We start from the raw sequence: 16,534 nt of genomic DNA on the forward strand, positions 1-16,534 counted from the left end.
AGTAGTGCAGTTGTCTCGGACTCTGGACTTGGCTAGGACAATGGACTGGAGTAGTGCAGTCATCTCGGACACTGAAATTGGCTGGGACACCGGACTGGAGTAGTGCAGTCGTATTGGACGCTGGACTTGGCTAGTACACCGGACTTAGATGGTGAAGTCGTCTTGGACACTCGGCTTGGCACGGGCACTGGACACAGATGGTGAAGTCGTCTCGGACACTGAGTTTTGCACAAACACCCTACACAGATGGTGAAGTCGTCTCAAACACTCAGTTTGGCACGGGCACTGGACACAAATGGTGAAGTCGTCTCGGACACTTGACGTAGGCACTAGAACTAGACACAGATACAGCTGAGGAACCATTTGCAAGACAAAAGTAGGGAAGACACAACATTGCTCAGGCAAGGAAGGTATGGGCAGAGTATCTTTTTAAGTTCTATAAGTGCTGGGATAGGCTATCAAAGGTTTTTCAGGTACACATGCTGGCCCTTCAAGAGCAGGGGCGAGCGCGCGTGCACACACTACGGGCATCAGTCGAAGAGGATTTCAATGTGTGCCGGCGTCTCAGAGGGAGGAGACGCTGGCAAACCTTCAGAGGTCTGCGGTCGCTGTTGCCAGTAAGTGGAAAATGCCTGCGGTCAGTGACTGCGGCCATAACAGTTAGTTTACTTGGTTCTAAGTAACTTAATATACAATTATATATATATATATATATATATATATATATATATATATATATATATATATATATATAAATACATATATTTATTTACTTTTTATCATAACTGGGATATACACTACAGGGCCATTTATATGGATACACCTAAATAAAATGGGAATGGTTGGTGATATTAACTTCCTGTTTGTGGCACATTAGTATATGGGAGGGGGGAAACTTTTCAAGCTGGGTGTTGACCATGGTGGCCATTTTGAAGTCGGAAATTTTGTATCCAACTTTAGTTTTTTCAATGGGAAGAGGGTCATGTGACACATCAAACTTATCGAGAATTTCATAAGAAAAACAATGTTGTGCTTGGTTTTAACGTTACTTTATTCTTTCATTAGTTATTTACAAGCTTCTCTTTGTTTACAGCCATTGACATGTCGCAGAGGTTAACACGTGAGGAGCGGATAGAAATTGTGTTGATGTCTGGTGAACGCAGTACCCGGGTCATTGCAGCAGATTTCAATGCAAGACTCCCTACGAGACCACCCATCTCCCATGCTACAGTTTGCAAACTGCTTGCCAAGTTTCGTGAAACTGGTTCATTGTTGGATTTGCCCAAATGTGGACGCATGAAAACTGTCACTAATGAAGAAACATCAGTGGCTGTCCTTGCTTCATTCAGCAAGAGCCCACAGCGTAGCACTCGCCGCATGTCACTGGAGAGTGGCATCAGTTGAACATCCCTTCGGCGGATATTAGCTACTCACAAATGGCACCCTTACAAACTCCAGCTGCTGCAGCATCTCAACGAGGATGACCCAGATCGGAGCACTGAATTTGCAGAATGGGCAAAACAAAAATTGGAACAGGACCCTCAGTTTACACAGAACATTTTGTTCAGTGATGAGGCAAACTTTTATGTGAATGGTGAAGTTAACAAACAAAACCACCTGTTATGGCAGGAAGGAGGTGAAGGGAACAAGTGAGCCCTAATCTACCCACCGCCCTGTCCCTGCCTACTTGCAACGACCCGCCCTAGGCGACGGGGTACAACTTGGCGGCGGTCCCTACGCTGACTAAGTGCAAAGGGATACCAACAGGGGACAAGCAAGGGAAGGGGCAGTAGCCCACGGAACACCGTGAGGAAACGGAGGCGTGAACGAGCCAGTCAGGATCAGGATGTAGTGGAGTATACCAACGCAGAGCACGGAGCAGGAAGCAAGCCAGGGGCAGAGCGAAGCAGGATAAGCGGGAACTGAAGCAAGGCAGAAGCACGGCAGAAGCAGGCTGGAGCAAGGAAGCAGTGGGGCCAGGAATCCAAGAAGAATAACAAGCAATGAGGAAGAGAAAACGGCAGGTATAAATGGACAGGGGGCGGAGCTAACTCCGACTGACCAGGCCGCGATAGGCTCTCCCACTCCTGAGCCTGCCACCCTGATTGGTGGGAGCCGGTGTCAGTCTAAGAGGTCTGGCCTCAGGTGTCGACTGATTAATCCTGGGAGTATCCACAGACGTAGTGCCTGGCAGATCCTTTACACCACCGCTATTGGTCTGACACTAACCCACATTGGATAGATCCCTCCAAGACTGTTGGAACACAAAAATTGATGGTATGATGTGGTATATGGGGTACAAAGATAGTAGGGCCATTCTTCATCAATGGAAACCTCAAGGCCACGGGATATCTGAAATTGCTACATGATGATGTGTTTCCCTCTTTATGCACTAAAGCTGGCACGTTCCCTGAGTTTTTCCAGCAAGATGGTGCACCACCACATTATGGGTGTCAGGTCCGAGCATTCCTAGATGAACAGTTTCCTGGGAAGTGGATTGGTCATCGTGGGCCAGTTGAATGGCCCCCTAGGTCTCCCGATCTGACCCCCTTAGACTTTTATCTTTGTGGTCATCTGAAGGCAATTGTCTATGCTGTGAAGATACGAGATGTGCTGCAACTGAAACTACGGATACTGGAAGCCTGTGCTAGCATTTCTTCTGCGGTGTTGCTATCAGTGTGTGGAGAGTGGGAGAAGAGGGTTGCATTGACAATCCAACACAATGGGCAGCACTTTGAACACATTTTATAAGTGGTCAGAAACTTGTAAATAACTCATGAAAGAATAAAATAACGTTAAAACCAAGCACACCATTGTTTTTCTTGTGAAATTCTCGATAAGTTTGATGTGTCACATGATCCTCTTCCCATTGAAAAAACTAAAGTTGGATACAAAATGGCCGACTTCAAAATGGCCGCCATGGTCAACACCCAGCTTGAAAAGTTTCCCCCCTCCCATATACTAATGTGCCACAAACAGGAAGTTAATATCACCAACCATTCCCATTTTATTTAGGTGTATCCATATAAATGGCCCACCCTGTATAATAAAATTTGGTGAAAAAGAAGTTGAAATACACTCAAAGGCTTGCACTTGCCTCTAATTATGACATAGAATGAGATGCCGATGATTTCTGGCCTCCTTCCATTTCATCTGGACTGAATACCTGCCTAGTTTTTATAACACATTTATATCCTAAAGCAAAGAGTACAACACAATCTATGCCGGAGGATTTTTCTCTACATATGATGAGTCACCAGTACTCAGCCTATGTTCAGTGCTGACATCAGTACAAATATGTTCTACACAGATGGAACTTCTGTTTGGCTCTGAGTCATAACAGTCAGTGCTCCTCTTTCTAATGATCCCATTTGTATTCTTTTTCCAGGACTGTCCATACCTCACACTGCTGTGTTCTGTGCCATCCAGACTTATGATTAACAGAATACCAGTAAAATTTTACTGCACTTTACACCTAAAGTCACTAATGTTCTGTTCCTCATTCGCATGCATGTTTGGGTTTTGTCCACCCATTGATGCTTCTGGGAACGTATACACTTTATCCATAAGCATAGAGTTACACAGGTGGTAGAGTAAAGCCAATTATCTTGTTTTGCAGTATGGAGCCATTAAGACTATCTTTGATTAAAGGCCCTTTTACACCGGCCGATAAGCGGCCGGTGCAGCGAGCACCGATCAACGAGATATTGGCGCTCGTTTGTTCCTGTCACACGGAGCAATGGATGGGAATGATCGGTCGTTACTCCGATCGCTCGTCCCCTTACATTATTATCATGTCGGCACTACGTCTCCCTGTTTACAGGGAGATGTGCAGCTGACAACGATAATCTTTTACTTTTTTAAAACGATACGACCAGCAGATTGCTCGTTCATCTGCTGATCGTTCCCCTGTTTACACTGGGCAATAATCGTCAACGAGCGTTCTATGAACCCCGATAATCGTCCAGTGTAAAACCCCATTTTGTGTTTCATATGTATAAGTCCATAGGCGTACTACAGATGTAGAAATCCTTATCTTGACTCTGATAACTTGCTGCAGCATTATAACTTATCACTTATGCCATTGAAAACCATTAAAAAAGTCAAGTGAAAGTTTCTTGTCACAGTGTATTTAATAAAGGGGTTATCCGGGATGTGAAAATGTTTTACTTTGGGCCGGAAATGAAATAAATACACCAAAAAAGCAATACGTCTATCCTTGCACCTGGCGATCCAGTGCTAAGGCTCTCCTAGTTGTTGTTTACATGCACATAACATGTGACCACTGCAGCCAATCAGAGGGCTCAGCGAGGCTCAGCGGTAATGTGTTGTAATTCTGGCATTTATTTATTTAATTTCCAGACCCTACTAAAAAAAAATTCACATCCCGCATAACCGCTTTAATGCATTAAAAGTCAAGGTAAAGATTGCTACATCTGTATGGCTCCATGCGACGTCCAAGTTGTACAGAGCCATAATACAACACTATTACAACACTATGGGGCCCTACTTTACTCCTTATGCCTCTGTTGCCATTTTTCATCTGATGTCCCATTACAGTGGTATTTCTTCTAGAGAAAAATAGCTATATAATGTGGTGCCACATGTAGGCACTCAGTAGGCACTAGGAGCAACAGGAACTCACGTGTAGCCTCTGTGCGCAAGATTCTGCCATGAACATGAAGACTTAGGCCTCATTCACCCGACCGTAGCCATGTGCACGGCCGTGATTTTCTGGTCGGCCGGCAGCGGACTCTCAGCCGCGAGCCGCCCGCAAATCACGGGCCATGAACATGGCCGCGGCCATTATTTTCAATGAGCCCGACCCGCAGAAAACGGCCGTAATAAGACACGACCGTTCTTTCTGCGGTGCAGGCTCCCAGGCCATGCACGGACTGTAAAAACTACGGTCGTGTGCATGGCCCCATAGAAATGAATGGAGCCGCAATTCTCCCGTGGATTTTCAGGGGGAATTGCGGACGCAAAAGCACTTTCGTGTGCATGAGGCCTAACTCCGAGAGAATCCCAACACTAGACGATGCAGCCCGCAAAAGTTAAATGAACAATACAGCTCCGCTACATCTGTCTAACTTTTTTTTTTTGGTCTTCACAACTATTCTGTAATAGATATGTATGAGTCATTCGTTCCTACGTCACTGAATAAAATATTTTGGATAAAAAAAGTTTGTGTTTCTTGGTCACATTTTTGGTGTAGAGTTTCTGCATGTATGTAGGTGTGCTGAGAAGAATGTTCTTAATAGTTGCTGGCTGCATGCAGCATATTTTCTTATGCCTCCTGCACTCTCATAAACACTGATTACTTTTTTTTGTGGTATAGAAATGAATGGAAGAAAAAGTAACTGCATGCATAAACTCAGCAGCACGTTCCGAGCAACCAAATATGTGTCAGTTAAACACTCAGGCTTCCAGTTGCCGCATGAAGCGTCTCTTCTCCCCTTGTGTACAATTACACAACCCTCTTGCCAAATATTTTTTAATGTGCACTAGCTGCACTCACTAACTTCGAGAAACTCATGCCAAGTTCATATTACTATTCTCCCAGTCCCATTCAACTTATAAGCCACTCACCACATTATTTCCAAGAAAACGTCTGTTGCCATAGAAATTGTATTAAATAAAAGGAGGAAAATATATAAAAAAGTGTGATAAATGGCATGTTTTGATTAAACACTTGACTTTTTGGACTTTAAAGGCTGTCCGTGTAGAGTACTTTATACAAAAGATAAAATGTAAAATTTATTATTATTATGTTGAACTTAAGGAAAAAGCTGTGTGGTCATTCAACACAATACATATTAATTGTTTGTCATGTTTTGGGCATCGGTACGTGTGATTCGTAAATTGGTTCATGAAATCTGTCACTAGAAAGTGAGAATATCTTTATTTTGAAAAGGCAAAGGAAAAAATTAGGATTTTATTTAAAATAATTTGAACCCATTGGTTTATAATCCATTTCACAGGTTGAACAGGTGCATCTAAAATTGTGCCAAATTTGCATCAAATTTTTGCAAAAGTTTGTGGCATTTAGCCCCTTTTTCGAAAAAATATTTTATGTCGTTCACTGTGGGGCATAAATAACATTTGAAAAATGTAGTATACAGGTCGTTACCAATGCAACTATAGCAACTTTTTTTTAACTTTCATTATTTTTGTACTATAAGTGCCCTTTAAGGGCTTGTCCACATGTAACGGAATTGATGTGTATTTTCCGTCTGGAATTGCGGAAAATACACAGAATACAGTAGCAGCATAGTGGGTGAGATTTAACAATCTCATCCACATGCTGCATAGAATTTCTGACCAGAAATTGACCTGCATATTTTTCGTGCCGCGGCATGTAAATTCCTGAGGAGATGTCACCATCTCCCAGCATTGAATAAAACGCAGAAAAATCCACACCATTTTCTGCAGTAAAAACGCAGGAAATGGGGTGGTTTTTCCTCAGCGGGTTGTCTGCTAGTTTTAATGGAAATGCTGCGGAAATTTTCTGCAGCAATTCCATTACGTGTGGACAAGCCCTAACCATTTCAAGGCAGTTTTTTTTTTTAGATTTACATTTTTTCATCGCCACATTCCAAGAGCCATAACGTTTTCATTTTTCCATTGACATAGCACCATTTAATATACCATGTAACGGACTGGAAATGGAATAAAACAACAATCCCTCCATTGATTGTTGGGGTTTTATTTTACAGTGTTCACCACGCGGTAAAGATGACACTTTATTTTGTGGGTCAGAATGATTACAGCCATACCGAGTTTCCAAATTTTTTTAATGTTTTACTACTTTTGCAAAATAAAACAAAAACCCCAAAAACAGCAATTGTGGCTTTTTTAATTGTTTCTTTTTTTACAGCAATCAGGATAAATAATATTCGATTTTAATAGTACCGATAGGAATGTATGCAGCGATATCAATTATATTTTTTACATTATTATTTTTTACATTACATGAAATAATTGAATATGCGATTGTTTGACTTATGTATTGCAGTGTTTTGTACTTTTATCGCAATCCTTTGGCAGGGCTTAATAGGCCTTGTTCACACAGTGCAGATTTGATGCAGATTTTGCACGCATTTTTTAAGGCAAAACTAGAATTGGATTCAAAAGAGGATGTCACAGTCACATTGTTAGGCCCCGGGCTGCTATGACAGCCCATCGGTACAACACGATCACGGGAGCAACAATGGGGAGACAACCACTCCCCCTAAGCATGTAGATGCTGCGGCCACTAAGGGGATAAATTGCCGGAATCGGAGTTAGCTCCTATCACGGCCTTTGCAGCAGCGTATCAGCTGGTGGCGCAGGCTCAGCTCCTGAGTACCAGGATTTAAATTTAAGTAAAACACTTTTTTTTAAAAATTGTCACTTGGACACAGACTGAAGTATAACGGCGCTGTATAAAGGTTTGACGCAGAATAATACGCCAATTTTTTGTGGCACTATTAGATATGTGCAAAACGAAACATAACATCTGTTTCAGAAGGCAGTAGCACACTATCAGCACCAGAATTCTTAGTATTGAAGAAGATTTGTGAAGGATGTGATGAAGACTAATGATTTACAAATTAATGTAAGAATTGTATAGCTGCAACAACAGCACTCACTCACAGCAACGGCTGTCTTTGCCTTCCTAACTAACACACTGACAGTGACTGACTCCTATCTCTCTCTAAAATCGATCTGTCTATCAAATTATTGTAAATCTAACTATCTGTTCTCTTCTCCTCACTATGAAACACACTTACTGAAACGAGTTTTTCTATCTCTCACTCTCTTTCTGACATCCTCTCTCTCCCATCTGTATCCCCACAAAGCAGCAGCATTTCCTGGTTGGGCTGTTTATAGTGGCAAAGACTCCTGTGACTGTCATGGTAAACAAAGAAATAGGGTGGGCACGACAATATATTTAAAAAGGTGCTTGGAGTGCTGACTCAACAAATGTTTAACAATTACAGAGTCGCACATCCAAAACAATTTAAGGTACTTACTAGGGAACAGATTATTACACAATTATTGCATTCATTTTTGTCAAAGTTACAATGAAAACATGTGGGTAATACAAGTAAAGCCTCTGCTTTAAAGACTATATTAGGAAATTCTTAAGAACTCCTTTTTAAACGCTCGTAAAAAAAACTCATGAATTTGAAGCATTTTTCATGGTATCTTTTATTTAGTAACATTTTAAACATGCATGAACATGCAATACCTATAGCAAAACCTATGAGAAAACCCACATCTGGCCGCAGCGTTTCTTTGTGGAAAACAGCAAAAAGAAGCAAGGGAAAAAGTCACAGAGAACGCGAGTAAATGATGTGTGTGAATCTAGCCTAAAGATGTTTTCCACCCATATCAATTTTTAGATTAACCCCTGCCCTGTAAGGTTACTTTTAGCTAAAGGGAGTGATTCTGATATTAAGATTACATTAGAAATGTGCTACTTAGAATATTTAGTAGCACAAGAGAATTTTGTTCCTGCTTAAAAAACAGAGATTCCCCTGGCCTTAGACTATATCAAGGTCTGTGTAAATAATTATTGTCTGTGCCGCATGCGCCACTTTCTCATTTATGTTAGTCAAGTTGGTGTGTTTTGTGGAAGTAAAGATATTTTCTCAATATTTCTAAACAGTGACTTTTTAGCAAATAAAATTATAACTGCGTATACAGGATATTTAGAAACAGGTATGAGGTAGCAAACTAAACCTTTTCTCCCGAGTCATGTAAAGTCTAGCTATGGCTCTGATATACACTACCGTTTAAAAGTTTAGGGTCACTTAGAAATTTCCTTATTTTTTAAAGAAAAGCACCGTTTTTTTCAATGAAGATAACATTAAATTAATCAGAAATACACTCTATACATTGTTAATGTGCTAAATGACTATTCTAGCTGCAAACGTCTGGTTTTTAATGCAATATCTACATAGGTGTATAGAGGCCCATTTCCAGCAACCATCACTCCAGTGTTCTAATGGTACATTGTGTTTGCTAACTGTGTTAGAAGGCTAATGGATGATTTGAAAACACTTGAAAACCCTTGTGCAATTATGTTAGCATCGCTGTAAACAGTTTTGCTATTTAGAGGAGCTATAAAACTGACCTTCCTTTGAGCTAGTTGAGAATCTGGAGCATTACACTTGTGGGTTCGATTAAACTCTCAAAATGGCTAGAAAAAGAGAGCTTTCATGTGAAACTCGACATTCTATTCTTGTTCTTAGAAATTAAGGCTATTCCATGCGAGAAATTGCCAAGAAACTGAAGATTTCCTACAGCGGTGTGTGCTACTCCCTTCAGAGGACTGCACAAACAGGCTCTAACCAGAGTAGAAAGAGAAGTGGGAGGCCCCGCTGCACAACTGAGCAACAAGACAAGTACATTAGAGTCTCTAGTCTGAGAAATAGACGCCTCACAGGTCCTCAACTGGAAGCTTCATTAAATAGTACCCGCAAAACGCCAGTGTCAACGTCTGCAGTGAAGAGGTGACTCCGGGATGCTGGCCTTCAGGGCAGAGTGGCAAAGAAAAAGCCATATCTGAGACTGGCTAATAAAAGGAAAAGATTAATATGGGCAAAAGCACACAGACATTGGACAGAGGAAGATTGGAAAAAAGTGTTATGGACAGACGAATCGAAGTTTGAGGTGTTTGGATCACACAGAAGAACATTTGTGAGACGCAGAACAACTGAAAAGATGCTGGAAGAGTGCCTGACGCCATCTGTCAAGCATGGTGGAGGTAATGTGATGGTCTGGGGTTGCTTTGGTGCTGGTAAAGTGGGAGATTTGTACAAGGTAAAAGGGATTTTGAATAAGGAAGGCTATCACTCCATTTTGCAACGCCATGCCATACCCTGTGGACAGCGCTTTATTGGAGTCAATTTCATCCTACAACAGCACAATGACCCAAAGCACACCTCCAAATTATGCAAGAACTATTTAGGGAAGAAGCAGGCAGCTGGTATTCTATCTGTAATGGAGTGGCCAGCGCAGTCACCAGATCTCAACCCCATAGAGCTGTTGTGGGAGCAGCTTGACCGTATGGTACGCAAGAAGTGCCCATCAAGCCAACCCAAATTGTGGGAGGGGCTTCTGGAAGCATGGGGTGAAATTTCTCCCGATTACCTCAGCAAATTAACAGCTAGAATGCCAAGGTCTGCAATGCTGTAATTGCTGCAAATGGAGCATTCTTTGACGAAAGCAAAGTTTGAAATAGAAAATTATTATTTAAAATAAAAATCATTATTTCTAACCTTGTCAATGTCGTGACTATATTTTCTAGTCATTTTGCAACTCATTTGATAAATATAAGTGTGAGTTTTCATGGAAAACACAAAATTGTCTGGGTGACCCCAAACTTTTGAACGGTAGTGTAACTGTTCAGTGGTTTGCAATACCTGCTAAACCTGAAATGCTTGTTCGACAAAAATAATCCTAAAACCTGGTTCCCACGGGTCAGATCCGCTGCGTAAAAACTGTGCAGCGTATCCGACCTGGAACCCACAGCACCTTCCGTATCAAAAACCGCACCACATTGTTGTGCGGTTTTTCTAACTAAATTTCCGCTGCAGAAAGCAGCGCTGTGGAGAAAAAAACTTTCATACTTACCCCCTCCCTTTTCTCTGCGCGTAGTCCGGCCTCCAAAGATGACATTGCAGGCCATGTGATGCTGCAGCCTGTGATTGGCTGCAGTGGTCACATGGGATGCAACATCATCCTAGGAGGCCGGACTGCAGGAGGAAGGAGAGAGCTCTGGGTAAGTTAGATTGTTATTTTTTCCTGAGTTGTGATTTTTGCGGCGGAATCGCTGTGATTCCGCCGCAAAAGTCGCAACACTGGCTTTCTATTGCGGGTTTTGCATCAATATTGAATTCAATGGGGAAAACCCGCAATAGAAAAGCAACAAAAATGTTTTCTAAATCTCATCCTCTTTGCTGCTACTGTGAATGCTGAAGAATTTCTGCACAGAATTCCGTTGCAATAATTCCGCAGTGGTTACGGCCTAAAGTAAGAATTATAATGCTGTTTTTGATGCTAATTTTTTTTTTTGCCAAAACCATAAAGAAAAGACTCAGGCCTCCTACATAAGTGGGGAATTTATTAAGACTGGTGTTTCATAGGCCAGTCTTAATAGGAAATAAGCTGGAGTAAGATGTGACAAATTTATTAAAGGTTGCACGCCTCTTAATAAATGTGTCCCATTGTCAGCTGTATCTGTGCCACTGAGTGAAATCTATGCTAAATTTCTGCTATAATTTATGCTGTTTTCTGGCGTAAATTATAGTAAATGTGTTGAGCCGTGGTTGGCCCTGACCCTTCTGCTAAGCTTTGCCAACTTTTTAGAAAAGTGTAGATAGCAGCGGAAATGGCTCAAAACTCGAATTATTTTTTACTTTTGAGCCATTTGCAACATTTCTATTTTGTTGTTAAAATCGACCCATAGTGTTTTTGTTCAGCATTTTCTAAAAAAAATTGTTTTCATTGAGTTTTTACATGTGTTTTTGTGGCATTTTATATTTTGTTTTCTTTTGAATAAGCATTTTGTGGTATTTTTGAAGTTCTATAGAGAAGTCGATTGAGAAAAATGCCATATAAAATGGCATACATAGAGCATGCTTTTTTATAAAAATGCCACTGACCCAAAAACACTACAAAACAACCCAAACCAAAATGCTCGGGGGACATTTAGCATTTTTTTTGCCCTTTTTTGTCGCTATTTGCACCATTTTTCAGTTGTCTATTGGATGCACCAAATGTACTATTATTTTGTGCCATTATTTGTGACTTTTTGCGCCTAGTATGGTGATTTTGAACATTTCTCGGCAAAATAGGCATTTGCCCATTGGGCGGATGAATCTACGTTAAATTCATTACTGCAACTTTTTTTTTAAAAATTGCAAGATCTATCAAAGGGGGCAGGTGCAGTCATAGATTTGTCACAACATATGTCAAAAAAACATCTAGCTGTAAGTTAGAAATTTCGAGAAATGTGGGCTAGTGTGTGAAACCGGCCTAAAACTTTTATGTTCGCTCCTATTTTAGTTTAAAAAACCTACATCAAAAGCTACATGTGTGAATCCAGCCTAATGGTGGGTTATTAGGATATCACCATTTTCAGTGACCGAATAAATGAAGATTAGTCCTGTCCAGTTTCTTCTCTAGTGCACTTCTAGTCAGCAAAAGCAAGGAAATAGCACAAGACAGCTAAAACCCACTCGACAATGCAAAATTAAAAAGGTGTAACCTTGGTATTAGGACATATTTAAATTACAAGCATTAATAAAAAAAAAATTATATTGCACTGTGCTCCATGTGCTCCATAGTTAGTACGGCTGAAAAAAGACACATGTCCATCAAGTTCATGTAAACAAATACTGGAGCTGCCATCCCTGAGATCTGGTACCCGACAATGAATCATCTCCATAGAGTGGAGGATTTAATGTGCCCCCTCTACTCAATGATTATCTATAGAGTGCATGCAGTGAAGGTGTTAGACAAGACTCAGACGCCCACAACCTAACACCAGTACTATATATAAGAGCAATTAAATGTGAAATCCAAGAAACTCCTGTGAATGATGATGTGATTATTGCAAAATATAATTTCACTTGAAGTATGCAGCGTTACTTACTAACTGGCACTAGTGTGACTTTATCTTATCTTGTGGGTATATAATATGCCAAGCTGCAAATTCGCCCCCTGTTGGTTGCTTGTTACATTTATCTATATAAGTGAAATGCCAGATAATATGAAACACAATTGCTACATTTATGCTGTTGTGCTTTTATTTTGAAACATAGCAATAATGGAAGAATTCCATTTACAAGGATTGGTCTTATACTACTATTGAGCGAGCTTAATATACTGTCTACATCTACTCTTTATTAATGGTTCCTAATTTATTTCTCTTACACCTCATGTTTTTGTTCTTTTATTGTTTTGTTTATTTTTCTTTATTTTTGTTTTCATCATTTCTTTTGTTTCATTTTTCTTTATACTAACTGGAGTCTAATTCAACCTTGTGCAGCTGTATAGCGCACTGTGATTGTTTCTTTGCTCCTAATTGTATGCGTCATCAAGACATTTTTGACTTGGTTCTACCCAAGACTGTACTCTATGAGAGTCTCACTCTGCTTCTGTACAGTTTTATCAATCTGACATATGGTTTGATAGCGTTAACATTGGTAGCTGGACTGCTGCTAATCAATGATTTCTGTTATCTCTGTTAGGGAGCTGCTAGGCAATTCCTTTGGTCTGATTCTGGATTTGGTCATCATTTAGCTTTGCCTGGTTAATTAAGGTGGAGTACTTTTCTTGGGTTTATATATACTTCAGGCCTATATTACTCAGGTACTGATTATACTCTTTTTGGCATAGGCTGAACTTTTTCCAGGTTCTAGTTGGTGACTATGTTCTCGTCTATGTGTTTGTTTGTACTGTGGAACTTGTTGGTCCTCTGAGAGATCTAGTTTATGTATAGTGTATTCATGCATCGTCTTTATCTTCTACCTTCAGTATTTAGTTCTGCTTATCCACTGGTGGGTAACATGTGCCTTTTGTTTTCTGTCAGTATTGATGGATGTTTCACCCATCTGATAGCGATTCTCTGGTATTGCGGTTTTGAGCATCATCAGTGGCGTAACAGCTATATTAAGTATAAAGAACTTAGTGATTAAAGAGAAACTCTGGTGAATTTTCACTTCTAACTATTATATCACATTTTTTTAATTTTTTATTTAATGATAAATACCACTGGTGTAATTGACTTTTATAGAAAAAAAAATTGCACTGTTGCAGCTCCTATGTATAAGCTCAGTTCTGATCAAGCCAAATTGGATCTATTTTCACTTAATCAAAACTGAGCATAGAAAATTTGCTCAAGTGCACACAAGAGCTGCTGTCGACTTGATCAGAACTGAGTTAAAAAAAGATTGTTCAGGAGCACATAGTCTACCAGTCAAGCTGTCAGTGCAGCTCGCTGATGGATTTGGGTCAGAATGGCTATCTGCAGCTTCTATGTATTATGATACATAGAAGCTGCAGAAGTGAAATAGTGAATTTTTTTTATATAAAGGTCAATTACAAAGTGTTTCTTATCACTAAATAAATGTATTTTAATAATATAAAAAAGACACCAAAGTTGTCAACAGCCTTTGTTTTCACATTACCTGTGACATACAAGCTGCTGCATAGACAATCTAAAGCATCTCCTGTGTGTTAGACCCGCATCTGTGGCTCTCCGGCATCCTGCACAAAATGAAAAGCTATTCAGATTTCCAAAATCTCTGCTTGTAGTCATTGAATGAGAGCATTGAATGTCTTTGGCCACCAGTGGAAATGATTCTGAGGACCCACCCTCCATCTGTACAGAACATGCACACTTTTAATTGCAAACTAATTGTAGGAAGAACAGTATTATTAATAAGGTATAAAAAGTAATTTGAGAATAAAACCATTACAAAATGGATCCTAGATATAATGATTGAATTGTAAGTAAGTGGGATTGTGTTCTGCTGACCCTTGGAGCTGATTATTGTGTCAGTGTCTGAGCCCACCTGAGGATCCTTGAAAACTGTGACAAATTGGTTCAAAAAGTTTATAAAAAAACAGCATATATTTTTATTATACAATGCGCAGGCTTTATTTGCTTAAACTGGAATGCCCCTTTAACTGGCATAATAAGATGATAAACATGTCACAATACTGCCAATGCCTACCCACACCTCCTTTTAAAAATGTCAAGATATAATAACAAAAGAGAAAATAGAGTGTTTGAAAGTATATGGTTTAATTGTATATATTGTTTAGGCCTGTAAAATGACTGTAGATTTGTCTTCTTTAAGTGGGCTCAGTATGTGTTAGGACTCGATACATAATCCCATCTGTTCATCAATCCAAACCATCCATTATATAACAAAAATACTAAAAATGACTTTAATGAATTTAATTATTCTGAACCCTAGAAATAACGTTTTCCTCCAAGTAAATAGCTTCAGGATCATTTTTTTTTTACTTTTAAAAATGGAGGCTATTAGATAAGAATTCTGGAAGTAGCTTAAAATAGACAGGCTGGAACCAATTAACATTAAAACAAAAAGCAAAGATTACAGACAGCAGCATATGTGAACTCATTTCATCAAAGACCAATCAGAAAAACTTGTTTGTAGCAGAAAGTTATACATTACAGATCTATTTACACTGTGCTGATACTTAGTAATGTCTGGCCCACATGTAATCTTACATACATGAATATAAACCTGTTACATAGATATTAGAGGTTTATTATTTTTAAAGTGCCCTTTTTGGAGACTAAAAAGTATCTAGAAAAACTGAGTGATTCACATTTTTATAAAAATGATTAAAAATTAACTTAAAGGGATTTTCCCATCAGAGACATATCCAAAGAAAAAGCATGGTTGAACAGCAGCACACGTCTCCCAAATTTCAATCAATAGATTATTTTATTGGTCAAACATCCAGTAATAAATGTTTAGACCCATGACAAGTGGAGGGTCTTTCTCAAGGCTTGAGAAAGACGCTCCACTTGTCACGGGTCGAAACGTTGCCATTTTTAACTGGATGTTTGACCAATAAAAGAATCTATTGATTGAAATTTGAGAGACGTGTGCTGCTGTTCAACCATGCTTTGTCTGAGGATTACGGATTACGTCAGACTGGGTTTGTCTGATTTTACAGCGTGACGGCGCTCCTGATATCTGGATTTGAGCTGCTTCAAATACTTTATTTTTGGATATCCACAGGATATTTCATAAATGTCAGATAGATACAGGTCCCACCTCTGGGAACCGCACCTATCTCTAGAACGGGGTCCCCTAATCCCCATTCTACCGCTCTGTGTTGTGGCTGGCGTGTGTGAATCCCTCACTGAGCTACACTGTTTCCATAAGTCCCATAGAACTGAATGGTAGTTACAGAAACAGTGTAGCTCGCATGCTACGCAGCTTCCGTAGCTGCCATTCACTACTATGGGAGTTATGGAAACAGCGTAGCTCAGCGAGCTGCGCTGGTTCTGTAAATTCATAGTCGGGAAACACAAGTGTCAGCCACAACACAGAGCGGCAGAATGGGGTTTAGGGGGAACTGTTCTATCCTGGGGATATGTCATAAATGTCTCTGATGGGAAAACCCCTTTAATCCCGTGTTTGTCTAGGGTTGCTTACAAAAGCTCTTCTCATTCACATTCCCTTCATATCATTTATATACCCTGACTTGACAATTTTTTGTTATGGGCATGAAAGAAGTATAAAACTTATTAATTCAATGGGGTTACTATTGTGTCTGGGTCTAGTGTCAAGCCATGGCTTGAGAAAGGTTCCTGTTGAACCGAAACGTTGCTGTTATTCCTTGAGGTGAATAAATCCACCCTGTTTTTCATCCGTCTTGAAGTCCTGGTGCCGTTACTACGTTCTATGTTTCTCTGGCTATTCGTTTGTCCAGAATGTCTGATAATCCAGCAACTGTCTAGTCTTATTATATATATATAAAATGTAATATTTTT

Source organism: Rhinoderma darwinii, chromosome 9 (assembly GCF_050947455.1).
Source record: "Rhinoderma darwinii isolate aRhiDar2 chromosome 9, aRhiDar2.hap1, whole genome shotgun sequence".
Classification (NCBI taxonomy): domain Eukaryota; kingdom Metazoa; phylum Chordata; class Amphibia; order Anura; family Rhinodermatidae; genus Rhinoderma; species Rhinoderma darwinii.